We start from the raw sequence: 19,418 nt of genomic DNA, 5'->3' as shown, positions 1-19,418 counted from the left end.
AACAAAACACAGTGCTTTTATCACCAACTTTAACTAATAAATATATATACATAATAAAAATATAATACATATTAGATATATATTTCTATTAAGCTATTTCTTTTTTACTAATGTAGATCAATGAAGATTACTCACATATTTATTAGACTTTACAATAACTACTTGCACTTGTACTACATGAAACATTTTTCACTCCCTTACTGATGTCAATTACTGAAGGCAAAGTTCAATTTTTTGGTATCCTACTGTATTTTAAATGTCCTAAAAGCAATCTTGTAGCACCTGGGTGGCTCAATGATTTAAGCCTCTGCCTTCTGCTTAGGTCATGGTCTGAGGGTCCTGGAATCAAGCCCTGCATCAGGCTTTCTGTTCAGCAAGGAGCCTGCTTCCTCCTTTCTCTGCCTACCTCTCTGCCTACTTGTGATCTCTGTCTCTCTGTCAAAAAAATAGTTGTTTTTTTTTTTTTCAAAGCAAGCAACACTCATTTTTAACTTAATTATAGTCATAATAACCAAATTTCATAAATTTATGGCTTATTCTGGGAATACAACCTTACTTTGGATTTAATTTCTGCATTTTATTTGCACTAAAGTTGGATAGTACTCTAAATTAGTTTGTAGGTTAGCTTAATCATGTGAATAAAAATTATGAGCCTCTGAAAAATTTTGTCAGATTGTTTTCATGTTCATTTAAAAATTTATTGCTTGAACTTTAAAAAAATAATAATTAGACTGGTTTATCACCAAGTTAAAAAAATGTAAGCAGGTTTGTTATATTCAGAATGCAATCCTAATGAGGCAAACTGAGCATGTTCTTCATCTGAGAGTACAAGTAGAGTTCACTAACCACCCACCTCATTAAGTTTGATATGTCATCAATATGGGAAGTTGAATGCTGGTTGTAAAACAAACATAGAGTGAAAATTGCCGAGTGAAGTCAGTCTCATGTTTAACTCAAGGCTGTATTTCTTACTTTGCTTATCTTTTATGATAAAGTGTTTGCACAATGTTATATTTTCAGTAAGAGTTAATTGAATCTACTGATTACAGATTTTTGCACATTTCAAGCTAATGTAATTCTAATAAAAATTATTAGTGGTCTTGCAAACACATATACAAATAATCAAAATATTTTTCAAAATAATAAAAAGTGAACATACCATTTACCATTTGAAATGAAATCTAATTTGTCAATTCCAAATAGAAATGAGCTGTGGATGGCATTAACCATGTCAACCTTATTAATAATAACACCAAAAATACAAAAACTATTACACATAAATAATGAGGAATTGCTAGAAATAGTTACATTTTAATCTTCAGTTTCTTCAATAACAATCATTCCAAAATGAAAAAGTAATCAAGAGTTAACTGGTTAAATAATTAAGAACAAAACAAAAAAGGCCAGAAGTTTAGAGAACTACTATGTTCAAATATGTCATTTAATTATCTATATTTTCTCACTTACTATTTGAAAATTTCTCACACTTTATATGCAACAAAATTAGCTCAAATAGATCAAATCTCTTTATCAAAATTAAAAATAGGTAGAATTATTTCTTATCTTTATTATATCCATAAGGATTATATATAATACTAAAAAAATTAGCAAGATATAATATTATTATAATGAAAGCAATTGATTTTCATATGTTATCATATTTAATACTCAAAATATACTATTTATACCCTTTACAAATGAGAAATCTATAAATTGGAGTTTTAAGAAAATTTTTATGTTCTATCTTAATGAAGCTGAAACTCTGATCTTTTTACTTCAAATCTCCTATTCTTTCCTCTGCTTCTCAACTAGAATAGTTTACTAAATGACAAAGTTTAATGTCAAGTAAATAAAGTCTAAAATAAGACTCCTTAAGCTATTTTTACTAAATGATACATTGAAGTGAGATATTTACTATGATGCTGGTGATGGCCGGGTTTGAGCTTAGAAAACGCTAATAGAATAAGTGAAAAATATCTACGTCTTATACTTCATAAAAAGATAATGGATTGTCCCAGAATTACTTCAAAATATTAGAATAATAGTGTCAGTAAATAGTGTCAATAATAGTGTTACTGCTGGGTCACCCAGTAGGAACAATGTTCTCTGTATTTTATATAAGCTTGACATTCCTACAAATCTACAGATAAAAAGGGGGGGCAGGCCTACCAGTCTTTTAATTGGGCAGATCTTTCATTCTGGGAAAGCTGCAAAAAAACCTCAAATATCACATGCATCCCTGTGAGATATCTGAAGGCCAACATGACACCATATCCATATTCTCACATTCTTCTATCTTTATCTGGTTTATAACTTAGCATATTTTGCAACTGTTTGAAGAGTGAGCCTAAGGAAAGCAACATCAAACAAAGGGACAAATCATTATTCTCATCAAACTTTCAGTCTTAGAACAGACTTTATCCTAGTGCTGTGATCTACCCCAAACTATTGGGTACAGCTAAAGTATGTTTAGAGAAACATTTAGACATTTAAACATTTAGAGAAATATTCAGAAACTTAACTAAGTATATTAAAAAGATGGTGAAAATAAACTGAATAATTACACAGTTCAGAAAGTTAGAAAGTTAGATAGGAATTAGAAAATTGATTTAGGAGGAAACAGAAGAATGTGTATGTATATATATATATATCTGTATATATACATATATATAATTTTTATATAATATATATATTTACAAAAATGAGGTAGAAAACAGAAAATGAAACTACAGAATGAATGGAAGAGCTGATTTTCATTCCATATAAAATAGAAAAGAATTGGGGAGCCTGGGTGGCTCAGTGGGTTAAGGTCTTTGCCTTCGGCTCAGGTCATGATCCCAGAGTCCTGGGATCGAGCCCCGCTTCGGGCTCTCTGCTTCGCAGGGAGCTTGCTTCCCTTCCTCTCTCTCTGCCTGCCTCCCTGCCTACTTGTGATATCTCTCTCCATGTCAAATAAGTAAATAAAATCTTTAAAAAAAAAAATCAACATTTAGCTAATGTAGTTAAGAAAAAAAAGCAAGTGGTTTAAAAGGAAATTAGAATGAAATAATATTCATAAACCCTAATGAACTCAAAAGTATTATGAAAGAATATTATTAATTCTCCTGAGGCTTCTCCAAATTACAATCTTAATTTCTTAAAGAAAGCACACCCTATGAAGTATTCAAATAAAGAAGAATGAACCAAAATTTTCACAGGCAAGCTGTTTTTGAAATGTAAACAAAACAGTGTCAAATACCCAAAATATTTTTAAAATTTGGGGTACACAATTACCAGGCTTTTTCTTGGAAAATATTTAAGAGTACTGTATCAGTTCAGATACTGCCTACTCTATGTCATTTTTCTTGAACAATAAGGATATTTATCATCTCAAGTCAGATTTCACAATGTTTTCTACTCTGTCATCCTTTCAATGTCAGTTCCGTCCTTTTATAAATACCTCCAGTATCTCCAGATACTACATCAAGACAAGACAATGCTGAGACTTAGAAAAGGATCACTCTCATTCTTTTTATTCACTAAGATGGAAAAGTTTCTTAGTGGCCTCACATCACAAGATCTTTCCTTACTCCTTGGCTAGAATTAGGTGATAGTCACACATGTAAAATATCAGTTGCTAAAAACTTAGTATCAAACAATGAAATAACACAAAGAATAAAAATATAAAATATTAAAGACATAAATGACAAAAAAATAAAAATATTTCACTAGAGCTATACTAAAAAAAAAAAAAAATGCCAGTCCTAATTCATAAATGCTCACATGAAGCTCCAAAAAATATGAATAAATAAATCTAATTAAAAATAAATTAGGACTCTGCTTGACTTATTTCGCTAAGCATGATACCCTCTAGTTCCATCCATGTTGTCGCAAATGGCAAGATTTCATTTCTTTTGATGGCTGCATAGTATTCCATTGTGTATATCTACCACATCTTCTTTATCCATTCATCTGTGGATGGACATCTAGGTTCTTTCCATAGTTTGGCTATTGTGGACATTGCTGCTATAAACATTCGGGTGCACATGCCCATTCGGATCACTACGTTTTTATCTTTAGGGTAAATACCCCGTAGTGCAATTTCTGGGTCATAGTGTAGTTCTATTTTCAACATTTTGAGGAACCTCCATGCTGTTTTCCAGAGTGGTTGCACCAGCTTGCATTCCCACCAACAGTGTAGGAAGGTTCCCCTTTCTCTGCATCCTCGCCAGCATCTGTCATTTCCTGGCTTGTTGATTTTAGCCTTCTGACTGGTGTGAGGTGATATCTCATTGTGGTTTTAATTTGTATTTCCCTGATGCCGAGTGATATGGAGCACTTTTTCATGTGTCTGTTGGTCTTCCTGACGTCTTCTTTGCAGAAATGTCTGTTCATGTCTTCTGCCCATTTCTTGATTGGATTATTTGTTCTTTGGGTGTTGAGTTTGCTAAGTTCTTTATAGATTTTGGACACTAGCCCTTTATCTGATATGTCGTTTACAAATATCTTCTCCCATTCTATCAGTTGTCTTTTGTTTTTTTTGTTTGTTTGTTTGTTTGTCTTTTGGTTTTGTTAACTGTTTCCTTTGCTGTGCAAAAGCTTTTGATCTTGATAAAATCCCAATAGTTCATTTTTGCCCTTGCTTCCCTGGAGAAAGACAACTATCATATGATCTCCCTGATAGGAGGAAGTGGAGATGCAACATAGGGGATTAAGGGGGTAGGAGAAGAATAAATGAAACAAGATGGGATTGGGAGGGAGAAAAACCATAAGTGACTCTTAATCTCACAAAACAAACTGAGGGTTGCTGGGGGGAGGGGGTTTGGGGGAAGGGGGGTGGGGTTATGGACATTGGGGAGGGTATGTGCTATGGTGAGTGCTGTGAAGTGTGTAAACCTGGCGATTCACATACCTGTGCCCCAGGGGATTAAAAATATATTATATGGTTATAAAAAATAAAAATAAATAAATAAATTAGGACTAATTTCAATTATACATATACTTCAACTCTTTACCATAATCTCTTTACAGAGATCCTGCCATCAAGGGTCTATGGAATAACCACAAAAATTGTTCCTACATTAGGAAATAAGAAAAAAATTCAAAAAGTAGAAATGATAAAAGTTTATCTGATCTGGCTGTAATAAAACTATATATCTATTAAAAAGATAGAAAAATGCCAGTATTAGGAATATTTCAAAAACACTCTTAACTCTTGGGTCAAAAGAGAAATGAAGTTCAACAACTAAATTAATTTATTCTATCTACAAACATTCCTATGTACTATGTATTAGTTAATATATTCAAGGCACATATATTGTATGTGCAAGGCACTGAGCATACAATGATGACCACACAGATGTTTGTCAGCTGCTCAATTAAACCTGCACTCCATGGAATAGATCCACAACGGGGAGAGGGAATAACAGAGGGTGGTGTTTTATTTATTTTTTTCTTTTTATTTTGAGATTTTATTTAAATTCAAGTTGGTTCACACATAGTGTAGCATTAGTTTTGGTGGTAGAATTTACTGACTCAGGAGGGTGATATTTTAGATAGGATGGTAACATAAGCCTTTTTTGGAAAGAAAATTTTTAAGCACTACATAAAATGTGAGAGTGAATCATGTGGCTATCAGGGGAAAAGTATTCCAGATAAGGGAATAGTAAATATAAAACCCTCAAATGGTTAGGGAATTAGTAAGTTTGAGGAATTACAAAAAAGATAGTTCTATGATGGATACAGAATAATAAGGAGCAGAATTGTAGGAATGGAGGTGTAAAAAGCACTCAGGTGGCATATATATGGCTTTATGAATTTCTGTGTATATATAATAAATGTATTATATATACATAATATAATTTTATTATAAATATAATATGATATAATTTTATTATAGAAAGTATAATTTGTATACATAACTAGAAAGAATAGTATATTGAATCCACATGTACTCAGCACTTCCTTTCAAAAATTAACAACACTTTGCTTAGCTTCATTCATATATTTCTCTCTAACCACCATTTTTTGAGAAAGAGTCACAAGACAATTTCAGTCATGCTGTGCAGTTTTTAGTACACCATCTCTTTAAGCACATGATGAATATATGGTTATTCCACCTTATGTGATGTTTAGATTGATTAAAAAGTTTTTATTTAATTAATCTAGTCCCTCAATTATAACATTTCTAGTTAGGACATAATTTCTGGAAATAGAAACAGCATTGCCTCATGTATTAGATTGGGATCAGAATAAAAAAGCCATGAAGACAACGAGAATTTGGAATTAAATGCTATTGATTAAATGGTTGTACCTTTTACTGTAATAGGCAGCACAGGAGAGAAATAGATATTGAGATAAATCACTATTTTATTCACAAATGTAGGTCATTTTTGATGTCTCTTAACATCTAAGCCATGATATGAATCTAAAATTCAGAGGAAAGTTTAGGAATGGTGATATAAATTTTAGGGACCATTATATTGGAGATTGATTATTAAGCCAAGTGACTGAAGAAGACAACCTTAGTAGTATTTTAAAAAGAAAAGAAAAGAAAGAAGAAAAACCTGTAGCACTTCATCATTTATTGGTAGGAAAATTAGAAATATATAAGACTTATGAGAAATGGTCCTTGAAATGAGAGGAAATCAAGGAGGGTGTGATGCATCAAAAATCAAGAAAGTAAATATAGAAAGGAGAGAGCAATCAGCTGAGTCAAACATTGCCTTAATCATGTTAGATTAGGAAGAAGGCTTGATATTTGGATTTGGTAATGTAGAGTTCATTACTGACCTTAACAATAGGAATTCTCTTTGGAGAGAGAGGAACTTTTTTGGAATGTTGTTCCACAGAGCACTTGGAGAAAAGAAAATGAAGGTGGAAGTTATAGACAAAAATACTGAGATTTCCATAACGGGGAAAAAAAAAGGTCAGAACTTGAAGATTCTTGTGCCATCAAGGGAAATTTTGAAATTTATTTGTTTTATTTAAGATGGTATTTATTTTGTTGTATTTTTTTGTATTTTTATGTTAATTAAGTGGATCTGGGAAACAGGAGAAAACAGACAACGTAGAAGATAGAAAAAACGGTTACAAGAAAGATGGTCTAATTTGGTTCAGAGTTTGCAACTCTGGTACATAGAAAGAATGATAGACTTTACAAAAGCTCAGGAAATATTCACCCTTTTTAGCAAAGGCAGATGAAAAGTAAATTTTGTGGTCAATAAATGTGGGACTTCACTTTAAGAGGTATATATCATTATTTTTGAGAATAGTAAAATGAATTGATAAATGAAATATATTGGAAATAACAAGAAAGATATAGTGTCCACTAAGGTTAGAATAATGTATTTTTAAAAAGACAATACAGTGTGACTCTGTGATTGGGTATACCCATATTCAGGGGCTCAGTTCCACATATGGAGAGACAGCTAAATATAAATAGACTGGAGTTTTGAAAGAAACAGATTATAGTAGGAGAAGGAGAAGATATAGGTAGGTATGCAATTAGAGGTTAGTTTTGAATAGTTAGTTGAATAGTTAGTTGTGGAGGAAAGTGGTACATAAGAGAAAAAATAATGAAAAAAGTTATAAATTGAATTAATTAAAAATACTCACAATCAGCTTCCTTACAAATAAAATATTTCATATATTTTGAAGTTTTACCTGTCACTCTTTTGACCCTATTTCACACACACATTCACACACACACACAGAGATCTTTGCCCTGAATTTGATGATTATGGTTCCAGAGCACATCTTTGTATGTTAAGTACACAAATTCATGCATAAACATGTATGTGTATAAATATATAAATATATATATATATATACATATATATGTATTTTTAAACATTTACAAAAATTATTGTATAATTTTCTTTGTATCCTTCTGCAACTGCTGTATGTGATAATTTGTGTTTTTGTTAACTTAGTTAGCATTTGTAACTTTGATATTGTGATAAATTATTTTTTATTCAGCCTATCGTATCAGCCATAATGACATTGACCAAAATATTATTTTTTAAATTCATACTTATGTAACCAGGTCTAATTTAAAGGATATCTCCTTCTTAGGAATATTCTCAGATTGTTCAGTCAGGACTATGTGCCCCTATTGTGGGTAGTTACTGTCTCTCTTTTCCAGAATTTATGGTATCCTTTGTGTTGTAATATCTATGTATATGTTGTATACAAAATGTGTGTGTGTGTGTATTCACAATGAAATTTTTTTTAGAAATATTTCATTTTATTATTTAAACATTTTTATTTGAATACAATTGACACATGAAGTTACATTAGTTTTATGTGTACAACATGATGATTCAACTTCTGTATGTGATATGCTGTATGCACACCACAATGCAGCTACCACCTGTCACCAAACACCACTATTACAGTATCATCGATTCTATTCCCTGTGTTGTGCTTTTTATTCTCATGGCTTACTCATTCACCGAAAGCCTGCATTTCTCTTTCCCCTCCACCCATTTTTTTTTTTCCATCTACCAGTCACCTTCTTTCTGGAAACCATGTTTCCAATTTGTTCTCTATATTTATAGGCCTGATTCTGGGTTTTGTTTGTCTCTTCATTCGTTTGGCTTTTAAGGTTGTATATATGAGTGGAATCAAATGGGATTTCTTTCTCAGTCTGACTTATTTCATTTCAGCATAATACCCTTTAGGTCCACCCATGTATTCACAAATGGTAAATTTTCTGTCTTTTTACAGCTAAATAATATTCCACTGTACATATATGTCACATTTTTGTCATCCATTTTTTAAAAGATTTTATTTATTTATCTGAGAGAAAGATGAGAAGGTATAAGCAGGGGGAGAAGCAGATTCCCCACTGAGCAGGGAGCCCAACGGGGGATTCAGTCCAAAGGCCCCTGGTATCATGACCGTATCTTGGCTATCATGAATAATGCTTCAGAGAATATGGAACTGTAGCTATCTCTCCAAAGTTACTACTTTTTATTTCTTCAGCTAAATACCCATGAGTGGGATTGCTGAATGATATGATAGTTCTATTTTAATTCTAATTTTCTCACATCCTTACCAGCACGTGTTTCTTGTCTTTTTGAGACTAGTCATCTTAATAAGTATGAGACAATATCTCACTGTTTTGGCTTACATTTCTCTAATGAATAGTGATGTGGAGCATCTTTCATATAGCTGTTTGCTATTTGTATCTCTTCTTTGGAAAAAATGTCTATTCAACCTCTTTGCTCATCTTTAAAATTGGATCATTTTTGTGTTTTTTCTATTGTGAGTTATGAGTTCATATCTACTTTATTTTTTTAATTTTTTATGAGTTCCAGATCTATTTTAGATATTAACTTCTTTTTAAAGGGTTTTCAAATATTTTCTGTCATTCCATAGGTTGCCTTTTCATTTTGTTAATTGTTCCATTATTGTACAGAAGATTTGATGTAGTTTCACATATTTTTGCTTGTGCTTTTGGTGTCATTTCCACAATGTCTTTGTTCAATCAATGTCAAGGAAGTTTTCCCCTATATTTGTTTTGTTGTTGTTGTTGTTATTTTCTTTCTAGGACTTTTATAGTTTCAGAGTTTACATTTAAGTCTTTTTAACCATTTTAAATTTAATTTTCATAAAAAACTCTTATTACTCCAATATACAGTATTGTCCACTAAACTGTCCACTAAACTGTATTTAGCTTCTTAACTATAAAAGCTAAAATAAGAGCTAGATTAAATGGAACCAGAATTGTATGAGAAACTAAAAACCGAGATGTTTAGTTAATAAGTAAAGAGAAGGAAAGTATGCAAGGAAGTGCTTACTAGTGGAAAAAGATTTTAAAAATCAAGAGAATCTACCTAGAGTACATAAACTTTAGAGAAAAAAAAAATTTCCTAATTTGTTTGCACTGCTATAACAAAATACCCACAGATTGGGTGGCTCACAAACAACAAACATTTATTTCTTACAGATCTGGGAAATGGAAGTCCAAGGTCAGGGTACCAGATGTTTTTAATGAAAACTCTCTTCTCTGTTTTAGACTGCTGAGCTGTATCCTGGCATGGCAGAAGGGCTGAGTGAGCTCTTTATATCCTCATTTATGAGAGCACTAATTTCACTCAAGAGAGTTCCATTCTCATGACCTAGCCACCTCTCCGAAAGCTCACCTCTTAAGTTCACATTGGACATTAGGCTTAAGATATGAATTTTGAGTAATATCAAAATTCATTCCACAACAGGAATGAAAGGGACATTTTAAATTTTTTTTTCCCTCAGTCATGTTCTTCTTGAACACCTTGAATTTATGTTGCATTCATATGCTAAGATAATTCCTAGGAAGTTAAGAGCACTAAGACTGATTTTATTTACATAGAGTTTCTTTCCCTTGGGTTCACACACAATCTGAGAAAAAGAAGGAACTCCAGTCACTCATACATTTACCTATTCATTTATTCCTTCATTACTCCAATACTTACTGAGCACTTAATTTGTGCATGGGAGTTTAATTAACAAAACAGTAGAAGATGCCTATCCTCGAAAAACTTACATTCTACCAGGAGATAGAAAAGCATGATGAAAATGTCAGTTATGTAGTAAGTTAGAAGCTGGTGAGAACAATAGATAAATGTCTCCATTTTTGTTGCTGTGCTTATTCTGGACTAAGATGATAAAATAAATCAACTTATATCTCAAAGGAAATTTTCCCCAATGTTGTCACTTTCCCTCTTCAACAGATGGTTGCTCCTGAGTGTGAAGTCCTTCTCTTTAAAATTTCCAAAGCATATTTAACACAGATTGACACACTTTCTAAAACAGTATGCAAACTCTGCTAATTCTTCAATTCCATTATTGGCTTCCACATATACAAACCTGAAAAATTTGAGAAAATATTTTATAAAAGTTTCTATTAATATTCTAGAAATAAAGTAAATTTAGATTTTATTTTATCCTCCTCCAAATTTTGGTTATACATAAAAGTAACTCAGTTGTACCTTACAGAAATTTGACCTTAGGCATGTATGGGAGCTTGTTAAGCAGTTTCTATAAACCTGTTGGCATATCTGATGTTGGAGCTTGAAGCCAAAGAACAGAAGGCAGTCAGGAAAGGAAAATGGATGGAAGGTGAAAAGAGGAAAAATAAACTGACACCCACAAACATGAGCTGGAGCCCAAGACTACAGACAGAAATCTGTGTCAGCTTTTAATTGCTTCTGACCTTGATAGAAGGCAAGGAGCCCTTCATTATGAAGGACAATACACATACATGACACCAGATTCAGAAAAGCTGAAGGAGGATGCAAGGGAATATGGGACAGTTGTATGCTCAAGTGCTATTTCAGAAAACAATTTTTAGGAAGTATACAAAATGGCTGCTCTTTTACTTTTGCTCTTTAAATTTCCAGCAGAATCTCTCAAGGCCAAGGCTAACTGGAAGTAAATTGTTAAACATCCTCGGAAATGTAGTTTGGCTTCTCCAAGTTGACACATTGCAAAGCCATCACAAATACCATTGATGATTTTCTCTATTTTTACAGAGAAACTGGTTTCTGTACCAATATCCCAGGCTATGTCTATAAATTGATATTAAAAAAGTAGACAATAATGTTTTTTAAATTTGTTTTTGCCATACAGACAATTCACATACATCAATGACTACTTCAGTTGTATATGCATTGTTTGAAATATTATAGATGTAATATTTCTTGAATTGTGTCAATTTTCTCAAAAACTCGTATTCTAAAATTTTAATTATAATTACAGAAACACAAAGTTATAATTTTCTGAAATAAAGCTTGTGTTTTTATATGCCCTAATGCTAGATCCACAGTGCTAAATGTACTCCAGCTTTTCCATTTTCTGTCTCGCTTGGGTAACAATCCACAGAGTGGGACTCCTAAGGAACCCTTCTTGGAATTCTTGTTTCCTAGCTCACTGGACCTGATATCTAAGATATTAAGGACTGGATAGTCAATGCTTGTAAATTAGAGTTGAGTTGCCTGTTTAATAACTCAGGCCAAAACCAAATATTTTTTTTTTCTGACAGTGCCACCATTTCTTAGAGATCTGTGCTTTCTCCTTCGGATAAAATTTATCAAGACAGTCATGTAGCTCAAACTAGGCCAATCCTAGTAATATAATAACTAAAAAATAATGATGAAGACAACAAATGCATTATTTTTAATTAATAGTACTCAATAAGAGATCAATAATATTATTTAATCTGTACATAATGCTTCATAAAGATGAGGTCTGTATATTCCCCAGGCATATGTATTAACTAATGCTCTGTAAATAGTTTATTTTCGCCCATCAGTATTAGAATTGTATCTGACAATGAGGGGTCTAGTGCTGTAACAAAATCAGAGATGGCACAATAAACGAGCCTGAAAGAATAAATCCAAAGTAGCACAAAATGTTGCTTTTGACATAAACAGAAAACAATCAATATCGGTCCAATCTGGTCAAGAAGATGAAAACACATGTTCTTTCACAAATTTAAGCTTTTGCCATATGCTATTTTTTTTGTAGTTATAGAATTTGACAGTCGTTTATAGTTACAAACATTAACAATAGCATATAGAAAAAATACACCCAGAAACTATTTTTTTTTTATTGGACCATATTTAGAGAAAATGAAATTGAATGCAATGACCTTGTAGAAAAGCAGTTTGCAAAGTACGATTCATACACTCTTGTGGGGATCCCGCTCTTGTGGGGACGCTTTCAGGAGTTCCCTGACATTGAAACTAACTTCATAATAATACTAGAATGTGATTAGCTTTTTTCCCACTGTGTTTATGTGCACACTAAAGTTGCAGACTCAATGGTGAGTAGAACTCGTGGTGCCTTAGCATGAATGAAGACAGTGGCACCAACCACTTCTAGTAATCAATGCGTTTTTAATCAGCAAGTGCTCACTGTAAACAAACAAACAAAAAGAGTTATCATGTTCAATGAAGATATAAAAATATTAAATATTGGAAATAGTAGGTGTGCATTTTTAATACTATGAGTGAAAAACCTGCAGTGAAAATGGGTAAAAACTGTTATATATCTAAGTACAATTGTTGCCTTCAGTGAAAGTATTTGTGTGATTGTTGATTTAAGAACTGACTGAACTAATCAATTTTTTCAAATAAACCACAATTATGTTTGAAAGAGTGACCAAGAGAGACTATGACTATACAGCTGTAGGTATCTAGCAGATGTTTTCTCAAAAACAAACTAATTTAGCCTGACACTTAAGAAAGATACTTGAAATTTGTGCTTAAGAACAAATAATTTGTAAAAACTTGTTTCTACCACTCTGAGCTTGACAATTTCTAGTGCTTAAATACCTTTCTCATAAGAATATTAGTAAATACAATTATGTTTATGCTTTCTAATAAAATGTGTCAGCATTCAGAAATGTTTTCCATAATCCAAAGAATCAATACTTTTCAAATGATCAATATATTACCTTAACAAATCATGCATGGTTAAAATGTTCACTCAAAAATGCATCTATGTTCAGTGGATTTTAACATCCACTGATAACTGCAAAACTCCTGATGTTTCAGAGTCTACACTGAAACTGACTTTTGAGAACCAGCTACATGCTATGTTTTGGTGTAGCATCAAAGAAAAATTCTTACAATTATCTGGAAAATACATATATTAAAAATATTTATTCAATTTCCTCACTAAATTCTTGCATTGAAAAATACTTTTTCAGGCGCCTGGGTGGATCAGTGGGTTAAGCCTCTGCCTGCGGCTCAGGTCATGATCTCAGGGTCCTGAGATCAAGCCCCATATCAGACTCTCTGTTCAGCGGGGAGCCTGCTTCCCCCTCTCTGTCTCTGCCTGCCTCACTGCCTACTTGTGATCTCTCTGTCAAATAAATAAATGAAATCTTTAAAAAAATATTTTTTCACAAAAATATGTCAATAGTAACAGGTTCATTATTATTTTTAGAATATTTAATTTTGATTTATACATAATTCTTTGTAAGACAGTAGATAACCTCATACTGCATACACATAGAAGCTCTTTTAGGTTCTCAACATTTTTTAAATATTTATTTACTTATTTTAGAGAGAGCATGCAGGGAGAAGGGCAGAAGGAAAAGAAGAAAGAGTATTAAACAGACTTCATAGTAGCTCAGAGCATAGCTCAGAGCCCTATCTCACAACCCTGAGATCATGACCTGAGCAGAAAATTAAGAGTTGGGTGCTTAACCAACTGCACTGCCCAGGCATCCCTGTTCTCAACATTTTTCTTTTAAGTTTAAAATCTTTTGAAGCTTGAAAACCACAGTTCTAGAGAGTAGAAATATATGATATATACATTTTCTATGTTAGTAAGCTTTTATTGGATCATCCATTAATTTTCTAAAACAAATATTTATTAAACAACAAAAAAGACATTTTTGTAGGTGCTGGAGTTATGGAAATAAAACAAATAGACCACTTTGTTGTCTTTATGGGTCATCTATATTGTTGCTCTTTTGTCCCCCCTCTAAGTGATAGTAATCTTCTGCTAATGTCTTACTTACTCTATTCTCTTACCTTATTATTTTGGAAATGTAAATAAAGAGCCTTGAAAACATTTTAAATTAAAATAAAAAAAGAAATCTTGAAATAGAAATTAGTTTTATCCCATAGCCATAATAGTTAAACAAAGACAGTTCTTTAATTCTGATAAACTTTTTTATTAATTCAACTCTGATTTAATCACATTTTCAACAGTGTTTTTGCAAATGTTTCCAGGTTTCTCTTGTTTCTTCCACACATACCTACACATACCTTTCCAAAAGATCTCTAATCAGAGTAAAATCTGAATTATAAGGAAATAGTCTGTCTTGGAAATAAATATTGGAGAATTGGTCCATGAGAAAAATGCATTTTTAAAGAAGTGAATGCATTCTGAAAAGCAAATCTAGAACCTTTCAACGGAAGACTAAAAATATAAAACAGAGAAACTGGAAAAAAAAGAATCAGAAGACCGGTGAATACCTAAGACCTAGAAAACTGAGAACACAATATAGAACCCATTAAAGAATAAAGAGTTTCAGTTGTTGTTTTGTTTGTTTTGTTTTGCTTTGTTTTGTTTTTTTCAAAACCATGAAGTTGTTCAGGCAGCAGTAATGAAGTAAAAACTGATTGGTGTTTATCATAGTCTGGTGTGGTTTAGGTAAGTGTTTTAGCTTAGTTTCAATAGTGGAGAAAAAAAGAATAATCAAAACTGGTTTTAGTTTAGTTTCAATAGTGGAGAAAGAAAATACAAAAGAAGAATCAAAACAGTGTGGTTTAACTGTTCAAAACCAGTTGAGATATTCTAAAGGAAAAGAGGAAAATATAACTCCCAAGTACTCTCTATTAACTTTTTTCTGGCAGTTACATTAGTATTGCCCTGCTGAAATGATGTTCCACTATTTCACTGGCCACCACAGTTCTAGGGCTCCAGTTGCTTAACAGAAGTCATGTATCCCCTATTAGTCTTCTCTTTCTTTCCAAAGTTCATTTCTTTCAACCTACAGTTGTAGGTATGGGAGAAGGCGAAGAGTTTTATTACTTAGCACACATAGACAGCAGAAACTTCATGTTTAATCAGTTCCCTTTGCCTCCAAGTTCCAGAAGGGTGATGCATAGCCATGCCCAATTGCATGCTATGCTAACAGTGGCTTTGTGGCACAGATAAGGAAATTCAAACTTGGGAAACTTCAAGTTTTAAAAGTGGGCTGTTAGCGAATCTTTCCAACTTCTGCTCAGAGGGAGACATTACCCCGACAGCAAACAAACCTGTCTTCTGCTCCAGAATGGAGCACACGCTCTGTGATTTCATGTTGTCTGCTACAGAAACATCTTTGAGAGTATGGAGGGGAAGAAAATTGAAGACAAGACTTGCAGAACCCTAAGAAACCCATTAAAAATTGTATCCCAATAGTCTCAGGAGGTAGCACTTAGCCAAACTCCTGAATGGCAAGAAGGATCCAGCCACTGGATTAATTAATTAGGGGAAAGCATCATGAGACAATGAGTGCAACCACTACAAAGATTCAAAGTAGGAAAAAAAAAAAAAGTGGAGTTTTAAGGGAAAGAAGGGTCATCATAGGCCATGGGTAAGATCTAATAAATGAGTCCAGAGAAAGGCAGGAGTTAGATTACATAGATCAGGGGTTCTCAGACTTTAATGTACACAAAAATTACATGGAGGATGGATGCTGTTAAAAATCAGATTCCACTTAAGCAGATCTGAGATAGGGTCTGAAATTCTGCATTTTTATCTTTCTCTCTCTCTCTCTCTTTTAATTTATTTATTTAGTTTGGAGAGAGAGAGAGAAAGCACAACCAAAAGGGACAGAGGGAGAGGGAGAAAGACTCTCAAGAAGACTCTGCTGAACCCAGAGTCTGACAACGTTGGACTGGCTAGATCTCAAGACCCTGAGAAATGACTGAAACCAAGCGTCAGATGCTTAACCGACTGCACCATCCAGTTACCCCTGAAATTCTGCCTTTCTGAAATTCTCCCAGAAGATGCCTGCCAACGTTGTAGATCTTAATAGCAAAAATGTAGAACATTTTGCAATATTCAGATGAAAAATAATGGTGTTTGAATACTGTACGGTATTAACAGAGGTAGCGACAATTGGGCTGAATCAGCATGCATCAGAAAATAGTGATGCTGATAGAATGGATACAGAGAGCAAAAGACAAAAAAGGTTCTGAGCACCCCATTCTGGTGTATGTGTCAAGGGACGACATAGCACCAAAGGAATGCTTTGACATCAGCTGGTTGTCATAGGATTTAACTGAATTCTGATAATCTCCACCCTGAGATGGCACCAGATCTTACAGGTTAAGGTCTTGGTCCTACTACATGGCTTCCTTCCTACTTTTGGATGCCAATTGCAAGGCCATGTTTTCATCTGCACTGCTGAAAACCCTTTCCTTGGGTTTGATTAATTTTCTAGAGTGGCTCACAGAACTCACAGAAATATTTATTTATTGGACTATTGGTTTATTATAAGAGGATATAACCCAGAAACAATTGAAGAAATGAATAGGGGAGGGCCTTGAGAAAGGGCAAGGAGTTTCCTGGCCCCTTGCAGTATATCATTTCCCCCACATCTTCATATGACACCAAACTGAAAGGTCTCTGAACCTGGACTTTTTGAGTTTGTAAGGAGACTTCATCACCCAGGTGAGACTGATAAATTATTAGCTGTCAATGAACTCAATCTCTAGCCCCTTTTCTCTGCCTGGAGATATGTGTTGGGAGAGAGGAAGACTCAAAGTTCCACCTCTGAGCATGTGGTTGGCTTCCCTGGCAACCAGACCCCATCCTTAAGTGTGAACCAAAAGTTGCCTCAGTAAGAGAAAGGACAATTTTATTGCTCTTATCATTTAGGAAATTTCAATGGTTTTAGGAGCTCTGTGTCAGAGATGGAGACAAAGGCCTAATATATATTTCTTATTATAAATTATAATATTACAAAATACATAACAAAAATTCCTTTTTTTTTTTTTTTTTGGTTCACCAACTAGATGACAACATAGTTCTTCAGAAACAGGAAAGATAGGGGGTAAAAAACAGCTTCTGTATATGCACATTGAGGTGGAAAATAAATACCCTATTTTAAGAATAAGTTTGAACTGATAAGATATGCAAGTGCATATCTCAAGTAATTAATAAGACAGCATAGAACTCTGAAGTAATAGGGAGAGGTTATTAACATAAAGCTGTTATATAAAACAGAGCATTTGTGAAATTACCTAGGGGATTGAAGAATGAAGGGAGACTAATATCAAATTTAGGAGTGACAGAAGTGTAGATAACAGTAGAGAGGGTTTTTTCTTTAACCTTTGTTCAGAAAGATACCTATTAGAAAGAGGTAGTTTAAAGAAGATATTGGGCAAAGGAAAAATTTCTTTGTTGCATGATAGAAAACCATAGAATAAGTAGACATATGAGGGGATGAATTAAGTAGCATGAGTGAAATCGATACCCCCTACAGGCTATTATAGAAGAAAGTAAAGATAGAAAGTCACTGAATTAGCAGAAAGGAATGGTCCCAAGTACTTGAAAGCAGAAGCAAACTGTCCATTGTAACAAGAGGGAGGACAAAACTTGTTTGCTGTCAGTGAGATGAAACATTGGCTTCTTATAATTTTTCTTCTCTTATTGAAGCATAAGATAATACCAGTGTTTGAGGAGAAGAGTAGGGGATGTGTGTAGAATAGTTGAGGAAAGAGGAAATGTGAACCAGTAGCTTTGGAGAGTGAGGAAACAAACACGTAAGGGAAATGGGGAGCATAAATGGACAATGCTGTTTGCTGATTTGACATTTCTGGTCATTAAGCTAAAGTAAGCTTAGGGGCACCTGGGTGACTTAGTTAAGTTTCCAATTCTTGATTTTTGGCTTAAGTCACAATCTCAGGGTTGAGATTGATGTTGAGAGATGGAGCCCATGTCAGGCTATGTGCTGGGCATGGAGCCTACCTAAGATTCTCTCTCCTTCTCCTTCTGCCCCTCCCCCACTTATATTTGTTCTCTCTCTCTTTCTCTCTCTCTATCAAAAAATTAAAAAAAAAAATAAACAAAATAAGCTTGGTTAACATTCCATACTGTTGTGTTTCCCTAGGTGTTTACTACTTATAAGCATACCAGGAGGAGAAAGTCAGCTGGGTTTTCTCCAGGGATAAGACTGATAGAGAAAAAAGCAAAGGAATTAAAATGCCCATAAGATTTACTTTTGGAAATGGGTCCATGGATTGTGGATTCTAAAATGGTAAAGATGGAAGTTAGAATTTGGAGCAATTGGATTTACTGAGGATAAGAATTAAAGAAGCTCAAATTAATGGAAACTTAAGTAACTGATACATACATACATATTTTTTGACAGCCTGGCCATAATAAATAACACTGGTTCTTTACCAGGAAAAGCTAATGCTACTTCTTACCTATTTCTGCCAAGGTTTATTTTACAATAAGTGTTTATTTTTTCTTGTATAAGTTAGAACTCATTAAAGTCATGAAGTTATAATGAAAAATTAGCATTTAATCCAAAGATTATGTGAAACCCATGGATTAGATTGATATTGCTTTCACATCTCAGCATGAGAGGACCAGCATTTGGAGGGCACTTTTCACAAGCATAAATAGTAAGATATATTTTTGAAAGAATACACAGGAGCTGCATTCAGAGTTTCGCATTCAGCACTTCACAGAGTACCATCTGTAAAATCTAAACACCCACTCTAGTAATAACACCTTTCAGGTCATAAGGAAACAGTCCTCCATATAGGACAAGAGCCATATGACCTTAAGATAAAATACAACTGCCATTGGGGTGCCATGAAGTTTGCATATTGTATTCCTGCCAATGTTCAAGAAAGATATTGATACAGAATGTATGTTGGATTTGAATGATGGATGTGCTTAGATAAGAGGAAAGACAAATTAATTAACCTGTC

This window comes from Neovison vison, chromosome 11, assembly GCF_020171115.1.
Source record: "Neovison vison isolate M4711 chromosome 11, ASM_NN_V1, whole genome shotgun sequence".
Classification (NCBI taxonomy): domain Eukaryota; kingdom Metazoa; phylum Chordata; class Mammalia; order Carnivora; family Mustelidae; genus Neogale; species Neogale vison.
The sequence above is the reverse complement of the archived record's forward strand: the minus strand, read 5'-3'. Positions refer to the sequence as shown.